Source organism: Pinus tabuliformis, chromosome 9, assembly GCF_031772625.1.
Source record: "Pinus tabuliformis cultivar Carrire ecotype Pingquan chromosome 9, CPIR1, whole genome shotgun sequence".
Lineage (NCBI taxonomy): Eukaryota > Viridiplantae > Streptophyta > Pinopsida > Pinales > Pinaceae > Pinus > Pinus tabuliformis.
Window position 1 is genome coordinate 2,020,274,327 of NC_142307.1, and position 20,527 is coordinate 2,020,294,853.

Genomic DNA, 20,527 nt, shown 5'->3' on the forward strand with positions numbered 1-20,527 from the left:
TGTAAACCTTGTTGAAGAATAAATTTCTCCTAAGAAAAGCCATTGGTTTTTCTCCCAAGGTGAAATTATTGTCTCTATTGTGCATGGCTATCTTTCTATGATCTTTATTGTTTCTATTGTATTTACCGTTGAGATTTGCGAAAGTGTAATTATTCAATGATGGCAGTGGCATAAAATACTGGTTGAAAATCATTAGGAAGTAATTACATGGTATAAAATTGTATTCTACTATTTTTGCCCTAGAATTTCAACATGGTGTAAGAGCATTGTTGAAAGAGCAACCATTGAAGTCATCCTAAGAGACAGTGTTCAACAACTTGATTGGATTTTTTTTAGTCTCTTGTCAAAATGTTGCCATGTCTCAGAGTAGAAGACCGGTTGAATGGTGATACTAATTTCATATTTTGGAAGAGCAAGATACTCCTTGTCTTGGAAGAAAATGATCTTCAAGATCATGTGGAGAAAGTCATTCCAGGACCAAAGGGATCTAAGGAGAAAGCCAAGTACAAGAAAGATGAAGCCAAGGCTAAGAGAATCTTGATAGATTCCATAACGGATCACTTGATTCTCATGTTGTTGGTTTGAATATTGCCAAAGAAGTATATGATGCTTTGGTGGGATTGTTCCATGATGACTAGATCAAATTATGTTGTTTCTTATCTTATGAGAATCTCTAAGTTCAGAGATGAACTTGGAGCTATTGGAGATACCATTGATGATGCAAAATTTGTTACAGTGACTCAATGGATTTCTTTCCTCATGGGATCCATTTGTTCAGGGACTTTGTGCATGAGAAAAGTTGCCCAATTTTGATCAGCTATGGATTGATTGTGTCCAAGAGGAGGCCATATTGTTTTCCAAGACAGCTTGCAGGGACCTCAAGATGAAGAAACTCAAGCCCTTGTAGCTCAAGCAAGGAAAGAAAAAAGAAGAAATTTTGGAATGTTTTATAAGAAGAATACAATTAGAAAACATGCTCTAGCTCAAGATTAGAAGAAGGATATGTCAAAGATTTGGTGCTTCATGTTGAAAAGTGTAACTAGGTTTGGTCTTCATAATGACATGTAATTGTGATTTTATGTAAAGAAGAAAAATAAAATATTTTAATGCTTGCATCATGGGTTTCATGAGCAAGAGATTTTATTTTTGAGTCAAGGCTCCCATTGAGAGCCTTTAGGAATTATTTGTCATCTAGTCATAAAATAAGAGAGTCATTGTCATGTAATGAAGTCATGTTACACATTGTAAAGAGTCAAACTTGTCTATGAAAAGTATTCCTCCAAGACCTTGTCACTTGTCCTCTTCAAGTCGGCCTACAACAAATGAAGAACTTGCTAGATGATGTCAACCTTCCTCCTTGTGATCATGTCGGCCTAAAGGACATGAGACAGTGTGTATAAATAGCCACACTCAGCCTCACTTAGAAGCAAGCAATTCAGTGAAGAGAAGTGCGAAGAAAAGCCTACAAGCAGAAGTGCGAAGAAGGGATAGTGAAGGAAGGTTTCTTCTGGGGTTTATGTTTTGGGTCATACACTCTCCCACATGTGAAAGAAGAAGGACCGAAGGCATCTCAAGGAGATCGAAGGAGAACTTGTTAAAGTGATCTTGTTTGGACATAAATCTCGCAAGAAGGGAGTCGATGAGAAACTCTATTCTAGGGTTTCTTATCTAGGGCTAACCTAGGAGACCAAGCTTCTCTAGGTAAGCTGAGAAGAGCAGTAGAGACCGACATTCTCTAGAGGGAGCTGAGAAGAGCAGCGTGGAAGGATAGAGACCGAGATTCTCTAGAGGAATAGAGGAATTTGATAGGGATGTCTATTTCTCCTGATCTTAGATTCCATATTGCAGAACTTGAGACTCATGAAGCATTGGAAAAACTCACTAAAGTTTTTGGGATTAAAAATGAAATTAGAGCACATCAACTTGAAAATGAGTTGCTTACATTGGATCCTAATAATTTTCCTTGCATTGAAGATTTCTTGTCCAAATTCAAGACCCTTAGATATCTTTTGGAAGGTGTTAAGGTTAAGAAAGAAGATAGTAACCTTATTTATTCCATCCTTACTAAGTTGGGACCAGCCTACTCTGTATTTGTTTCCACCTTCCATTCTACAAGGGAAGCTTTCATTTGTCAAGGAAAAGACTACAAGGCCCCTTCCTTTGACTCTTTTTGTGATTCTTTAATAAGAGAACAAGAAAAACTCTTACACCTTGGTCTTCTTAATCTTGGAAACTCTTCCACGAAAGCGTTAGCCGCCCAGTAGCAACCAAATTCAAAGAATCCTAAGAAGTCATATCCTCAAAAGAATGGTCCTAAACCAACTCAGCCTCAAAATGAAAGATCATTTCAGCAAAATGATAAGCCCAATAAAAACAAATGGAAGAAGACTGATAGACATTGTAACTTTTGTAATCGAGATGGCCACTTAGAATCTAAATGCTTTAAGAAGATGGAAGCCTTGGAAGCCGCAATGAAGAAACATAACATCCATGTGGAGCATACTTCAACTTCAACTTCCGGAATGGCACTTTCTGCATGTCGTTGTCAATCATCTCAGTGTGGTTATGCATTAAATGTATCTTCTTCCTCTCCTTCTCATGAGTGGCTCATTGATTCTGAAGCCTCTTATCACATGGCCAAAAACCAAGCCATGTTTTCTTCTTTAAATGATTGTAACACCAAAAATATATATGTTGGCGATGATAGATCTCTTAATGTTGTCGGGACTGGAACTGTTCATCTAGACAATGGTCAGTTTAATGATGTATTATGTGTTCCAACCTTATCCTGCAACCTTCTATCTGTATATCAGATAACTCATTCAGGTGAAGGTAAAACTGTTGAATTTTCACCTCAATATGTTGTAATCAAGGATCTAAGAGATCCTAAACAGATTCTAGCCACTGGTATTGCTGATGATTCCACAAGGTTGTATAAGTTTCACAACTTTGGGTCATCAAATCTTCCCTCAGTATTTGTTGCTCATAATGATGAAGTGAGCAAACTTTGGCATGAGCGATTTGGTCACTTAAACTATTGCTCCCTTCAGCATCTATGTAAAGAAAATATGGTGACAGGTCTTCCTATGGTATCAGAGCTTGGACCCAGGTTCGATTCCCCCAAGTTGCGTTTGACGGGGGGTGTTGGAAGAATCACCGCACCTCTATAGAATCCGTAATTTCCACCCTGGGGATCCTAGTTACTAGCTTGTAATGTTTACCAACACCTGCGGGTTTTGGTGTAATGGCAAACCTCCACACAATTGTCATGATTTTGGATACTATGCCTCTCAATGTCCTCAGGAGAAAAGGAAGGAAAGGCAACATACATTAGCATTTGATGTTGATGATAATGATGAACATCAACCTCAAAAGAAGATTTCAAATGGACTTCAGAAAGAATATTTCTTTTGACATTCATAAATGGTTTTTTTTTCCCATGAAGGTCAAAGATGAGGTCTTCAACAGGATCTAAGAGTTCAGGGTTCAAGTAGAAAACTTAGCAAGGAAGAAGATCATGGTTTTGAGGTCGGATAATGGAGGAGAGTATACTTACAGGGACTTCAATGATTTATGCAAGGAGGCAAGGATTAAGAGGGAGTTGATAGTTCCATACAACCCTTAGTAATTTCTTCCTTGATCAAGAGATAAGTACTTCCAATCATATTCTTTTCTCCTTTGATTTTTTTTGTCAACCTCTTTTCCTTATATTTTGTATGCTTTAGATACCAAAAAATGATTGCTTGGTTATGAATTTTCCTTTTTCCATGGACTCTTGAATTGGGTTTGCGGAAAGTAAGGACGAGTCCATTTCCGAGGCTTCGAAGGCGATGATTCATGCAACAGATGGTAGCATCAAAAAGTACCATGTGGCAAGAAGGTTCTCCCAGAAAGAAGGAGTGAATTACAAGGATACTTTTTCTCTAGTTACCAGATGGTCAGGTTCGTGTATGACCTAAGGGCTCAAGCATAGACTCAACAGGAGTGATTGATGTTCGAGAGAGAGGATTGTACAAATTATTAGGATGTCTAGGACCATGCCAGATGACCATAAGAGATTCCAGTTCAAAGGGAGTAGATAGTCAGGCTGAGTGGAAGAAGCAACCTTCCAAGAGGATGTCATGGGTTGAGATTGTCAGACTAAATGCTTAAAGACGAGGAGATCTCTAACAACGGCTTGCCTTCTATCAGGGGATCATGCTAGACGGTTGGGTATGCTTCAGTGGCAGGAGGATTTTCGTCAGTGACAAAGGGAGTAGCAAGGATTGCCACAGGAGGATTTGCTTCAATGTCATAGGGAGCACCTTGTTTGGGTGATCATAAAGCAACTTTGGTGATGGATCTAGTGAAGGAAGTTGGCTAGTTTATGGTTGATCCAAGTCATGTGGAATAGCATGTGTTGAGGTACCTGCATGGTACAGTTGGATATGGTCTAAGACATGGTGCAAAAGGGAGCAGTGAAGCTCCAGTACATATCCACGGACGAGCAAATTGCAGACATTCTCACCAAGCCTTTGACTAGAGAAAAGTTTGTATACTTTTGAGACAAGCTTGGCATGATGCAAAATGTCTCCTTCATTGAGAGGGAGTGTTGATGTTTCTACAACTTGCAAAATAGAGCAAACATTCTGCCACGAGGTCACATTGATTTGACTAGGGAAGAATGATACATTCACCCATTGGTCCATGTTGATTTGTCTACGAGTGAATGGCCCAGAGTGTTGATGCTTGTGGGATTGAAGCAGACTTTCTCCCATACATCCATTTTGATTTGGCTAAGGTCATTTTGATTTGACTAGGGGAGATTGATACATTCACCCATGGAGCCATGTTGATTTGACTAGGGGTGAATGGTCGAGGGAAATTATGGCATAGGGAAGACATGCTTCCATTAGAGCCATGATGATTTGTCATCCATAGGGTCATGCTAATTTGATTAGGGAATAATGATGCATTCACCTAAGAAGCCATGGTAATTTGGCCAGGGGTGAATGGCCCAGGGGCAAACCTTCTCCTGAGAAGCCATGCTAATTTGGTTAGGTCATGTTGATTTGACCAGGGGAGATGGATACATTTACTTGAGAAGCCATGTTGATTTGGCTAGGGGTAAGGGGCTCGTGTCATTCACATTTCTTGCTCCATGATGTAGTGATATATATCTATAAACGTGCATGTGAGGATACATTACATCAACCTAGCACGCTTGTGAAATTTTCTTGTGGAAGAGAAATTTCAGTTAAGGGAAAATATATTTGTAGATAAGGAGAATACCTCCCTTGCTAAGAGGGAGTGTTGATTTTTTGTAGTATTGGGAGTTATTCCTACATGGCTAAATGCACATCCAAGTCGGCCTAGAAAAATTAAACTAAAATTCACTTTTGGAATGACAAGTTGGCCCAGCCAAATGAAAGGGTCTATCCCTTGGGTTATCTTGCCGCATTTGACAAGTATAAATAGATGATATGACATCTCATTTCTCCACCAATGAAGAGCAAGTTTGCGCAAGAAGAAATTTGGTTTAGAGATCATCTTTCTATCTTTTATCTCTCTCTCTCTTGGTCGCACATGTGAAGAATATTTGACTGAAATTTGGACAAGTTTGGCCAACTAAATTAACCACAACACTTGATTGAGTTTGATTGTTTGACTGAACTATTTTGACCAAGGGTTGACCATAGAACTGCAAGGTTGAAAACAGAAATGCAAGGTTTATCGTGTTGAATGCAGTCAACTCTAGGGCCAAACTTTGACTACAGACAGTTTGACCAAGCTGAGTTGACCAACATTGATTTTTTGATATTTTGGTTGGTTTTTCCAAGCATTGACCTATAGGTTTTTTACTAGGTTTGATTTGAATTATTGACAGAGATTTCTAGACAAATCATTGATTTGTAAACCTTGCTGAAGAATAAGTCTCCTACGAAAGGTTGTTGGGTTTTCTCCCATGGTTGGGTTTCCTAGGGTGAAATTATTGTCTCTATTGTGCATGGTTATCTTTGTATGATCTTTATAGTTCTCGCTACATTTATAGTTGATATTTTATGAAGTGTAATTATTCAATGATAGCAGTGGCATAAAAACCTGGTAGAAAATTGTATTCTATTATTTTTTCCATATAATTTCAACATGGTATTGGAGCATTGTTGAAAGAGTAGTCATTGAAGTCAGCCTAAGAGACAGTATTCAATAGCTTGATTGGATTTTTTTAATCTCTTGTCAAAATGGTGCCCAAGTCTCAGAGTAGAAGACAGGTTGGATGGAGACACTAATTTCAGCTTTTGGAAGACCAAGATACCCCTTGTCTTGGAAGAAAATGACCTTCAAGATCATGTGGAGAAATTCATTCCAAAACCAAAGGCAGCTAAGGAGAAAACCAAGTATAAGAAGGATGAAGCCAAGGCTAAGAGAATCTTGATAGATTCTGTAAGGGATCACTCGATTCCTCATGTTGCTTGTTTGAAGACTATCAAACAAGCCTTATGATGCTTTGGTGGGATTGTTCCAAATTGACAGCACTAGCAAGAAACTAACCTCGAGGCATCAAATCTAAAGTGTCATGATGACTAGATAATATTGTGTTATTTCTTATATTATGAGAATCTCTCAGCTGAGAGATGAAGTTGGAGCTATTGGAGATACCATTAGTGATGTAGAACTTGTTACTCTGACTCAATGGATTTATTTCCTCATGGGATCCTTGTTCAAGGAATTTGTGCACCAAAAAGTTTTCAAAGTTTAATAAGCTATGGACTGATTGCGCACAAGAGGAGGCTAGATTGTTGTCCAAGATAGGTTGCAAAGACCTTGGGATTAAGAAATTCAAGCACTTGTTGCTCACGCAAGGAAATGAAAAACAAGAAGATATTTTGGAAAGTTTTATTAGAAGAATACAGATGGAAGACTCGTGCCAATGCAAGATTAGAAGAAGGATATGTCAAAGATTAGGTGCTTCAATTGGCATGATTTTAGACACAATGCCTCCCAATGTCCTTAGAAGAAAAGGAAGGAAAGACAACATGCATTAACAATAAATGTTGATGATGATGATGAACATCAACCTCAAAAGAAAATTGTAGATGGACTTCAGAAAAAAAATACTTCTTTTAACATTCATTAATGATTTTTTTCCCATGAAGGCCAAGGATGAGATCTTCAACAGGATCCACGAGTTCAGGGATGAAGTAGAAAACTTGACAAGGAAGAAGAATAAGGTTTTGAGGTCAGATAATGGAGAGTATACATCCAGTGACTTCAATGATTTATGCAAGAAAGCAAGGATCAAGAGGGAGTTGACAATTCCCTACAACCCTCAATAATTTCTTCCTTGATCAAGAGATAGATACTTCCAATCATATTCTTTCTCCTTTGATTTTTTTTTGGTCATCCTCTTGTCCTTATATTTTGTATGATTTAGATACCAGAAAATGATTGCTTGGTTATGATTTTTCCTTTTTCCATGGCCTGAATGGGATTTGTAGAAAGGAAGAATAGGTCCTTTTTTTAGGCTACCAATGTGATGGTTCATGTCGTAGATGGAAACATCAAGAAGTACCAAGCAAGGTCTGTGGCTAAAAGGTTCTCCCAAAAAGAGGGAGTGGACTACAAGGAGACTTTTGCTCCTAGTTGCAAGATGGCCAGGCTCGTGTATGGACTAAAGGCTCGATCATAGACTTAGCAAGAGTTATTAGTGTTGGAGACGGAGGATTGTACATATTGTTAGGACGCTCAGGATTGTGCTAGATGACCAGTAGAGTTTCCAGTTCATAGGGAGCAGACAGTCAAGTAGAGTTGAAGGAGTAGCATTCAAAGAGGATGTCATGGGTTGAGATTGTCAAACTAAATGCTTAGAGATCGGAGATCTCTAGGAGTAGTTTTCCTTCTACGAGGGGACCAAGTCAAATAACTAGGTATGCTTCAGTAAAAGAGGGAGCAATAGTGACAGGAGGATTTGCTTTCGTGACAAAGGGAGTAGCTAGTATTGCTACAAGAGGATCTGCTTCAGTGTTAGAAGGAGCACCCAATCAGGGTGATAGGAAAGCAGTTGTGGTGATGGATCCATTGAAGGAAGCTAGTCAGCTTATGGTGTTGAAATTTGATGACTAAAAAGTTTCCTGCAATCCCAACCCGGTTTTAATTTCACCTTATCACTCCCATTCAGTTAAATGCCCTTTCCCATAAACATACATTCAACATATAGAATTCTAGAAATGAAATTTTCATATTAAAACACATGGGACTGTCAACAGATGTTGAAAATAAATATGGACATAAACAAACCAACAACACACATAAAAATATACACAGCTTTTTGGTCAACTTAGACCCAAGCAAAACCCCTTCAATATTCTCTAAGGAAAACCTGTTAGAGAGCTCTTCAAATTTATTTATCTTTCAAGTCCGAGAAAAATACATTTGCAAACAAAACAAAACAACAAAATACAAACTATAAGGACTATATTGTATGGATTTTGTATGCGTTGTACGAATTTTTAAAAAATAAAAATAAAAAAACGTCTCTCGAACGACATGCATCTCACAGCATTAAATGTTGTTCATAATGTACCTTATGTTGTCTTCTATGCCTTCATTTACATGCCCAACTTTGCCCAGAAATCACTCCTCCAGCTTGCTACAATAAATTTCTCCTTCGGAACTTTTCTCCAACGCTTGGCCTCCTTTCTCCAATCTGCTCATGAAGAATGAATGCAATCTCCTTTTTCTTTTCTCCCTTTTGTTTCCCTAAATGACTTTTGGGAAACCCTAAGATCTAATGGCTCAGATTCATTTAGATCAAGGGATGAGAATAAATGTGCATTTAATTCTCACTTCTATTTTTTTAACTCACCCATTAAGTAAAGTACCCACATTTTACTCTATGTCTAAAGTCACTTTTCACTTTATAATTTAACATTGACTTTACTACTTATATAGTCACTTTCACTTTATAAAGTCACACTTAGGAAAACAAATATTTTGGACACTTTTTCCTTAGGTAGAGACTAACCCATGGGAACCACTTGTCCAAGGTACATTAAAAATCAACACTCACTCTTACCAAGGAATGTGTTTCTCACCACACCCATATTGTCCCTGAAACGGACATGCTTGCCTCTTGGCAAGGACTTCGTGAGAACATCGGCCACCTGCTCATCTGTCGATATATACTCCAATTTCACTGCCCTCTTCTAAACACAGTCGCTGATGAAATGAGATCTATTGTCAATGTGTTTTGACCTGTCATGAAACACTGGATTCTCTGTGAGTTTAATGCAACTCTGATTATCACAGTGAATAATTGTCGGTCTCAACTCCTGATCAAATAGGCCATATAACAACTTGCAAAGCCAAATGGCCTCACAACTAGCCTGGCTAGTAGCCATATACTCAGCCTCAGAAGAGCTCAAAGCAATTGACTTTTTCTTTCGACTGAACCACGACACAACTGTTGGAAATAATACTGAGAGGGGGGGGGGGGGGGGTGAATCAGTATTAGCAAATCAAACACTTTTTCATTTTCATATTCTAATTCATATACACTACTTCAGTGAAGGATATCCGCGTATATACGCGACTGTGTTAAAAGCAACTAGCGTACATCCAGTAAACTTTATGATTTAGTTAGTTCATCTTCAAGGAATGCATCAGAACATTATTAACCATATGAACAGTAAACAAAACAGATCATCACACATAAAGAGCACACATGAACACCATGATATAAGGTAGAAACCGAATGTGGGTGAAAACCACCTGCTGCAATTTGTTTCTATCTTCCTTTAATAAGAAACTTCTTTCACAATGTACTGGTGCAGTCCTTTACCAGAGTGCAGGCTGCAACTTGCAGAGGGCTACAACCCTCTCTCATTCTCCAGCTTCTTCTGGAAGGGAGCTACAACCCCCTTAGCTCTTGTACTAGCTGATATACTAGTACGTAGGTGCTGACCTACATAAGGCTACAACCTTCTTTTTTTCCAGGTACCACGTTTCATCAATTTTCAGACTGGATCCATAAGTACAAAACAATCACTGCTGCAATACAATCATCAACTTATACTTGCATCATAAATCTCTAAATCACCCAATACTGAATCACTGAAACCCTGTCATCAAAAACACAGTTACCAGAACGCAGACTAGAGCCAAGAACTCTGCAACAACCACTAGAACCAACAGCAACCTGAAACACCAAATCTCATAATGCATACGCTACTTGACTATATCAAAACCGCGTGTATACGTGCTTTCACCAGAGACAACCCGCGTATAGATCTAAAGATAATTACTTATACCTTCGCTGTCATTTCCAACCTGAGCCAAGCATCACAAACCCATAACCAGCATACTAGATCTTCACACTTCGTCAGACATGCATTCCTTGCTCATTGCCTTTGCCTAATGATCTTCTCCTTATATAGGTTTAGGCTTCTCTCAATACCATGGTCCAAAACCATGTAGAAACAATATCTGGGATCAACACAAATACCACGGACCAATACCAAAATACCATGGACCAAATACCATGGACCAAAACTTAATTTTCTAATATGTACACACCTTTCCTTGCGTGAAAGTGCGTGTATACGCATACACGTCTTTGGAACGTCTAACCCGCGTGTATACGCGGCTTTGTCACAATGAACCTGCGCATATCTCTCTCTTGACCTACTATACTAAGATCTGTCCTCTGATTGAGTTACCATCACCTATATCAACTTCTGAGTGAGTTGCCATCAAGGACAACACTTGTATCATAATGCCAACAATCTCCCCCTTTGGACTTGATGGCAACCACCACACCAAGTCACTCTCCCCCTTTGACATCAAGGGCAAAGGGCAGACCAAGATATTCTCTTCTTTGAGATACATTCTGTTGCCCATACTCCCCCTGAGTACATGCTGAAGTTTCTGATTGAGCTCCCCCTTTGTATATGCCAAGATGTACTAATCCGTCCATGCTCCCCCTGAGCACATGCAAGGTCTGCAAAAGCATAACATAACTCTATACATACATCAATCTCCCAATCAAGTGGGAATACACCATTTTTGACTCATCCACCCAACCAAGTGGGAATACACCATTTTTTACTCATCCACCCAACCAAGTGGGGATATACCAAATGTTTATACATGACTCATTTCATCATCCATCCCATGCATAGTGGGGTAACAAAATACATCATATGACTCACAAGGACCAAGGACCTAAACAAGACCATGATAGTTATCAGCAGCTATCATACACCATATGAGCTACATTATAAGCATCTAGCATCCAGACTTGTAACCTGCAATCCATTCTTTTGGTCAAGCAAGATATGTCAATAAGCATCATCACCAAAGACTTCTAACCATAATGCTAACAATGCATTATTTGAAGTATATGCTCCCCCTGAACCTGTGCCAACCATTACATATCATGACTGAACCATTTCCTGAGTCTGTTCTGCTGTTTTTCTTCTGAACTCCATATACGCGACTCTGTAGCCTCTAACTCGCATATATACGCGACTTATCTTCATTATATCAGCGTATGCAAGATGGAATACTGAAGGTCTTCACTTTCAGTTTCCCCTGTGTCTGTTATGTCAGCTAACTGAGTTATGTCACACCTTTCTGTCTCTAATTTTGTCTTCTTCAATTCCTGGAACTGTGATGATGTATGGTCCTCTTGCTTTGAATTTTGAAATTTGCTCCTGCATTCCCTTGCTTTATGTCCAAGCTTGTTGCATGTATAACATCTTACATATTTCATGTTCCTTCTATTGCAATCAATTGCTTTGTGTCCAAACACATTGCAGGCAAAACAATATCCTCTGAAATGTGATGATCTTGTGTGATGGTCTTGAACCATTCTACTTCTACATCTGGCTGCAACATGTCCAAGATTATGACATACATAACATTCAATATTATTCAATGGAGGAAATAATCGTCTATCACTTCCATAGTTAGGAGCAAAGGATTTTCTTTGAGGAATTTCTTTCCCTGGCTGTTCCTTGTTGAGCATCTCATTAGAGTTCCTTGCCTCACCTTGTGAGCTAGATTCACCTTCAACAGATTCATAAAAGCCAAGACCAGTTTTGATAGTAGGGGATCTTTGACTACCAAGAATGTCATCCAAGATCTTAGTACTATCTTGAAATCGTAACAATTTATCCTTTTCTTCTAATTTACTTTTTAAGATATTTACCTCAACCTGATGTTGTTCTTCCTTTTCCAGATACTGCTTCCTTATGTTTTCTTCAGCTTTTCTTCCTTCTTCCACTTGTTGCCTTAATTCAATCACTTCTTGTTCTTGTTCTTCAAGAGCTTCTCTATTCTGCTTCTTTGATTTTTCAAGATCTTCTTTTAGAGAGAGGATATTCGATTCAAGTCTCTGAATTGTTATGCTCTGATCTTTTACTATATCCTGCAATTGCTCCCTTACTCTGGTTACTGACTCCAATTGTTCGTTTAATCTAGTAACTTCTTCAGTTTTTGCATCCTTCTTTTCATATGCCATGAGACTTCTAAATTCTTCACTACCATTGAATGAGTCATTACTTTTAACATGGGTATAATAGCTTCTATTACCTTCTTCAGACATCTTTCCTTTGTTATGAGGGCATCTAGCAGCGTAGTGACCCACTCTACCACATGAAAAGCATTTGAAAGGTAGCTTACCTTTGAACCATCCAGTTCCCCGTTCAAGATTCTTGACAAAATTTACCTCATCTTCTTCTTCTGACATGTATCCTGATGCTTCGAATGCGGCTTCTGATGGTCCCTCTTTTCTCATCTCAAAAGCAGTTAAGATTCCGTGAAGCTGCGACATGGTGATTTTCTGCAGATCCTCCTTTTCTTCTATGGCAGACACTTTGGAATCAAATTTAGCAGACAGGGATCTCAAAACCTTTTCAACTAAGACAACTTCCTTAAATTCTTCACCCAGATTCCTCATACAATTTACAATCTCATCTATACGCAGGAAGTAATTAGTTATGCTTTCATTACTATGCATCTTAAGATTTTCATACCAGATTCTGAGAGTTTGAAGCTTTGCTCTTTTTACCTGTTCATCTCCTTCGTAGCTTAGAATGATTTTGTCCCATATTTCCTTAGCTAATTTGAAATGCATGACCTTCATAAATTCTGATTGTGTCAAACTTCCCAATAAGACAGTAACAGCTTTGGCATTGAGCTCATATTGCTTTCTCTCTGCTGTATCTGTAGGAATTTTTTATGGGTATGTATATCCTCCTTCCACGATTCCCCAAACTTTTTCTCCAAGCGATTGTAGATATGTCCTGGTTCTTATCTTCTAGTGGGTAAAGTTGTTCCCATCAAAGATTGGTGGCCTGATGGGTGCCTCTCTTTCTAGGTTAGCCATTCTGATGGATCTTTCCTTCAAGCGATCAAGCTTCTTCTAAAGGACCTGCTCCGATACCAATTGTTGGAAATAATACTGAGAGGGGGGGGTGGGTTTGAATCAGTATTAGCAAATCAAACACTTTTTCATTTTCATATTCTGATTCATATACGCTACTTCAGTTAAGGATATCCGCGTATATACGCGACTGTGTTAAAAGCAACTAGCGTACATCCAGTAAACTTTATGATTTAGTTAGTTCATCTTCAGGGAATGCATCAGAACATTATTAACCATATGAACAGTAAACAGAACAGATCATCACACATAAAGAGCACACATGAACACCATGATATAAGGTGGAAACCCAATGTGGGTGAAAACCACCTGCTGCAATTTGTTTCTATCTTCCTTTAATAAGAAACTTCTTTTACAATGTACTGGTGCAGTCCTTTACCAGCACGCAGGATGCAACCTACAGAGGGCTACAACCCTCTCTCATTCTCCAGCTTCTTATAGAAGGGAGCTACAACCCCCTTAGCTCTTGTACTAGCTGATATACTAGTACGTAGGTGCTGACTTACATAAGGCTACAACCTTCTTTTCTTCCAGGTACCACATTTCATCAATTTTCCGATTGGATCCATAAGTACAAAACAATCACTGCTGCAATACAATCATCAACTTATACTTGCATCATAAATCTCTAAATCACCCAATACTGAATCACTGAAACCCTGTCATCAAAAACATAGTTACCAGAACGCAGACCAGAGCCCAGAACTCTGCAACAACCACTAGAACCAACAGCAACCTGAAACACCAAATCTCATAATGCATACGCTACTTGACTATATCAAAACCGCGTGTATACGCGCTTTCACCAGAGACAACCCGCATACAGATCTAAAGATAATTACTTATACCTTCGTTGTCATTTCCAACCTGAGCCAAGCATCACAAACCCATAACCAGCATACTAGATCTTCACACTTCGTCAGACATGCATTCCTTGCTCATTGCCTTTGCCTAATGATCTTCTCCTTATATAGGTTTAGGCTTCTCTCAATACCATGGTCCAAAACCATGTAGAAACAATACCTGGGATCAACACAAATACCATGGACCAAATACCACGGACCAAAACTTAATTTTCTAATATGTACGTGCCTTTCCTTGCGTGAAAGTGCGTGTATACGCATACGCATCTTTGGAACGTCTAACCCGCGTGTATACGCGGCTTTGTCACAATGAACCTGCGTATATCTCTCTCTTGACCTGTTGTACTAAGATTTGTCCTCTAATTGAGTTACCATCACCTGTATCAACTTCTGAGTGAGTTGCCATCAAGGACAACACTTGTATCATAATGCCAACAACAACTACCGAACCCAATCCGAAGCAACACCTTGAAGTGATTTTCCTGTTAGAAGCACACCCTACCCAATCTGAATTTGTGTAACCTGCCAACCTCACTCCATCTCCCAACCTATAGTCCAAACCATAATCAATAGTCCTTGCACGTAGCGAAGAATATGCTTTGCAGCTACCCAGTGCACCCTCCTGGGCTCAACCATGAATTGGCTAAGTGTGTTCACTACAAAGCATATATCTAGCCTAGTGATGACCAGATACATCAAGGACCCAATAAGATGCCTATACAATGTGGGATCCACCAAACTAGAATATGAAGCTTGAAGCTTCTTCCAATTGGTGATCATAGGTGTAGACATGGGTCTATAGTCTGCCATGTGAAATTTGCTCAACACATCCACATCATACTACCCCTACCCCAGAAAGATATGCCCCTCCTCCTGCCACACCTCAAGCCCCAAAAAGTAATGCATCAACCCAATGTCCTTCATCTCAAACTCCATAGCGAGATCCTCCTTGCAACCACTAATCAGTCTTTCTGCCCCAGTAATGAACAAGTCATCAACATACATCATAAGAATGACTAGATCATCCCCTACAGCAATGTAGTATAGGTTCAGATCTGCATCACTCTTCGTGAAACCCATCTGCTGCAAGTAAGTATCAATCCTCGAATACCAAGCTCTCAGAGATTTCTTAAGTCCGTAGAGTGCTCGCCTCAGTCGGCATACATGGGTCTCTTGCCCAAGTACCCCAAATCCCTGTGGCTGCTCAACATACACCTCCTCCTCTATAACTTCGTTCAAGAATGCAGTCTTCACTTCCATCTGATGGATCTGCCAACCCATTTCTGCAACAATAGAAATAAGGGACTGATAGAAGTGTACTGAGCTACAGGAGAGAAGGTCTCATCATAGTCAACTCCCTCTATCTATGATAACCCTCTAGCCACAAACCTTGCCTTGAACTTCTCAATGCTGCCATCTGCAGCATGCTTGAACTTGTAGAGCCTCCTCGAAGTCACAACTGACTTGCCCTCATGCCTAGGCACCACTTCCTAGACATTGTTCTTAATGATAGAGGCATACTCCTCCACCATAGCCTCTCTCCATACCTCCAGGTTGGCAGCCTCCTCATAGCTAGTAGGCTCAGAGTCAACAATGTTGGTAGCCATAGCTACATGACTGCAAAACCGCTCAGCTGGCACACTCTCCCTGTTCAGCCTCTTCGGAGGACCAACAGACTCCGCTTCCTTCAAGGTGTCTTGAAGCCACTTGGGCCTCCTCTTCCTTGAAGAAGCTTCCCCATAGGGAACCTCATCCTCTACCCCCCAATCTGGTGAACCTGAAGGTCTGCCAACTGACCCCGGTATGCCTGTACCAGCACCTCGAAGAACCTGTACCGACACTTGTGTTTGTGTCAGCTGAAGTGCCATGTGAACTCTGTACCAGTGGACTCAGTAAAGAAGTGCTCGGTGAACTCGCCACTAGTGCCCCAAATGTCACTGACAGTGAAGTACCTCATGTACTAGTCGATCCAGAACCCTGAGGTCCTGCTCCTTGTACCCGACCTCCGCACTGAGGAGAAGTATGTGACTCTCTCTCATCATACTCCTGTGATCTCTGATATGCCCTCCTCCTCGAACTTCGCATCCCTCCTAATCACCACTCTCTGTTTAGAAGGAATGAAAATCCTGTTGAAGGAAATGTAACTAGGCTAGGTCTTCATAAATGTAATTTTGATATTTGTACTTATTCAAGAAAAGAGAAATTATTTTTGTATTATTTGTCAATGAGTTTCTTGCTCATTGAAAATAGGTCAAGCACATTTTTAAGTGCTTCTAGAGAGTCAAAGTCAAAATGTAATTATGATAAGACCCTTTGAGGGCATGTTACATCATGTAAGTCATCATACAAGGTCATGGGAACACCTCCAAAAATGGTCAAATCCTCTCCTAGCGGTGACGAAGTCTACAAGTACAAAACGATGGGTAAAATTGAATTATAGAGCAAAATTGTAAGTCAGCCTTAAGGACAGTCATGTCAGCTTGAAGAGGAGGGACAAACCTCTATTTATAGAGGTTGTCCACTCCTCAAAAGGACAAGAACTTCTCTTTGAAATCCGCAAGCAAGAAGAAGGCTTAAAGGACGAATAGAACACAAGGAAGAGGGATACAAGGGAAGCAAGATAAGAAGACAAGACAGCGAAGGTATGCAGGTCATTTTTGAAGCAGTTACAGCCACACGTGCGAGGTCAAGGTAGGGTTGACTGCATACAATACAACATAAAAGAATAAGTCAACATATCTTAATGTTTTGGGTGGAAAACAAGGTATACTCGGCCTCTCTTTACAAGCAAAGGAGAAGCTCTCATATACGAAGGAAGAAGGACCAAGATCGAAGAAAATAGCATTGTTTCTAGGGCTAGAAATAGTCACATGTGCAAGGTGCAGGAAGGTTTTGACAGTAGTTTAAGGCAACAACATGACTATCCTCATTCAGATTCATACCTAGGCCTACAAGGTATCAAAAGAAAAAAGAAGAAGCCTCTATCTATAACGAAGTAAAGAAGCCCTAATATTCTAGGGTTTCCTAACCTAGAAGACAAAGTGTTGGAAGACAAAGTGTGGGAAGTGACAGTGCAGAAGAAGGAAGGATTTGACTTATGCTTGGAGGATATCCTAATCAAGGGTCTAGGTTTTGGCTGTTGTTCAAATAAGAAGCTTCAATAAGAGAAATCTTACAAAGGGTTTTCCTCTGAAGAGTGGAGACGATTTGTCCCTGGCAAAGAGCCAAATTATGTGTTCTTGTTATTTTGTTTTGGTAGTAGTTTGATGAAACACACACATTAATAAGAAGAAGAAGATAAATTGTAAAAGTGCATCACAAATTGTTATCAAGTCTTGAAGAATCATCACAACACTACTTTGCCCTAGACTCTCTAACATGGTATCAAAGCGTAAGGGGACACATCAAGGAAAGGGCAACTGAAGAACACTCATCAAGGAGAAACATTCACAAAGTTGAAGCATCAAGCCTAGAAGTCTCAAATCACTTCAAGGACAATAAGGGTCTACAATCCACCATCCACCAAGGAGGTCTACAAACCTAGAAGAAGAGCCTTACATAAAGGCACCTACAAAGAAGAGCAGATTGGAGTAGGACCTACATCAAGCTCCAAGTCATCAAGCAAGTCCACTTAAAGTAGGAAACTTGAAGAGCATCAAGATCCAGGAAAGACAAACCACCAAACCTTCAAGGAGGAAGCAATTCCATTACATCTCAAAATATATCAAGTACATGTCCCCTTCTGAATATACATCAATGTCTTTTTGCAAGGAAAGCAATAAATTGGTAGGGACCAATAACTTTCTTGCATGGAAGAAGAGGACTGATCTACTACTCAAGGAGAATGAACTCCTAGAGCATGTCAAAGGGAATATCGTTATCCCTTCTAATGAACAGACTCAAGCCTTAGCCAAGTACAATAAGGATGAGACAAGAGCTCAAAGGATTCTGATAGAATCAATCATAGACCTTCTCATTCCTTATGTCTCCAAGTTTGAGACATCCAAAGAAGTTTATGATAAGCTAGTAGATTTATTCTCGGTATCCACAACTAGAGAAGTAATATCTTTGAGGAATGAATTATACAAGATGAATATAACAAAGGAAGGAATAGCTCTCTACTTCATGAAAATCTCTAAAATGAGAGATAAACTTCAAGAACTTGGGGAAGTCATGTCTGACAGAGAGATGACTTGTAGTACTCAATTCTCTACCTGAGGAGTGAGAAAACTTCACATATAGCATATATGCCAAGAAGGAAGCAACCACTCTCAGTGAAATGTGGTCTCTATGCAGAATAGAGGAAACCGGACTTGAGGCAAGAGAAAATGTGGGATCAAAGGAGCAAGCGTTTGCTACCATGGCCAAAAGAAGGGTAAATTTGGCAAGTTTGCTCCACGAAGAACAAACAACAAAGACATGTCCAAGATCCAACTTTTTGGATGCCAAGAATATGGACACTACAAAAGGAATTGCCCTAAGCTTTAGAAGGAAAACAACAACAAAAGGAAGAGGGAAGAAGCTCACTTGATTCAAGAGGTGAAAGAAGAAGGAAAGAAGCAAAAGAAAGAAGATCCTCCAGATCTCTACTATAACTAGGTCAAAACTCTTTACTTCTAGACTTCTTTCAAAGTTTTGAGTAGAATAGGAGCATGTAGGAATAAATTAAATTGCATAGCTAGAATCACCCTCTAGAATCTAGCAGCATGATGTACATAGAGTTTTAGACACTCATGTAGATGTAGCATTTATGATAAGAATAAATATGCTTAAATAGAAATATCTTTTATAATATAGGAGCATGGCAGATATAGCTCAAGATATTCATATAGAAGAAGCATACCTAGTATAGGACCTCATTCATGATGAAAGAAAAATTGAACATGATAATAATCTTACAAGACCTACATTATCAAAAGAAAGGAAACATTTGCAAGACAAGGATCTTTAAGATCCTATGATGGAATCTTTAAGGTTCATGGACCAAGGCAGATGTCTCATTGGGAATCCCATTCATGGGTTTCAAGAAAATGGTGATATGCAGGCAAGCTAAGATGAAGCAAGAAGGGCCACACCAAAGGATGATCAAAGGAGAATCAAGATGAGGTATGTATGCATCAAAGTTTAAGTTGTGTTATCATTTGTGTATTATTGAGTCATGGGTATAGTTCTATAACATGATCAACCATGAAAGAATCTCTTTCACTAAAAACATGCTCGAAGGCATGTACCACAATGCAATAAAGGTCAACAAAAGAATATGCTCATAGAAAGGAGCATAAGATTATTGACTAAGAAGCAAGAAGAAATGATGACAAGTCCAGAAAGCAAGCAATGAAGGAATGCTCTCACAAGAACCATTAGATGGTTGATCTATCTATGTGAGGAGAAGCAAATGAAGAAAGAGATCAAGCATGTGAAGAACACCATGATCACCAAGGATCACTATCTAACAAAATGCCTTGATAAGACATCTTCGGAAAGAAGGAAAGACAACTCTGATAAAAGAAGAAAGGACCCTTGACACCTTTGAAGGTCTTGGAGATACAAAAGGTGCAAATAACTTATTCTACTCTACAAAGATGTTGTGATGAAGAAGCCATCCAACAAAAGAAAAAGCAATGTTGAAGCAATATCAAAATGAAGTCATAATGGGCCACTAGGTCAAAGCATGTAACCTAGCAAGTACTATGAAGCATCCATGAGGAGAGTATTCTAAAGCATGTACAAGATGACAAACCTAATAGTCACTTTCCACGAAGCAATGACATGAAAAACCAAGAAGGAAAGTGATCGATGGATGGTGCCCTACCAAGAAGAAGTTCGATCGAAGACTTCATGACATCAAGAAAGGAAGAAGATCAAGCAGTTGAAGGACCCACGAAGAAGAAGCTACTAATGAAGGAAAGAGTCCCCAATTAAGAGGGAGCTCTAACAGGTCCTTGATCAAGAGGGAGTTTTTGGATCACCCTTGATTAAAAATGAGTGACAATTATGTTTTCCATTTCATGGGTCATGCACTAGACTAGGACTAATAATCGTAAGTCTAGATGAAGGCCATGAATGGAAATGTAGACACAAAATAGACACAACATCCTTGTCTTCACTTAGGAAGAAAGAATGGGAGGATTCGGTAATCATCTGGCATCCGATACTCTTTGAGGATGTGTAGGGCATCCAAGACAAGAGTAGGCAAGAGGACCGATATTCTTTGAGGGTTGGGAACCCAAGATAAGAA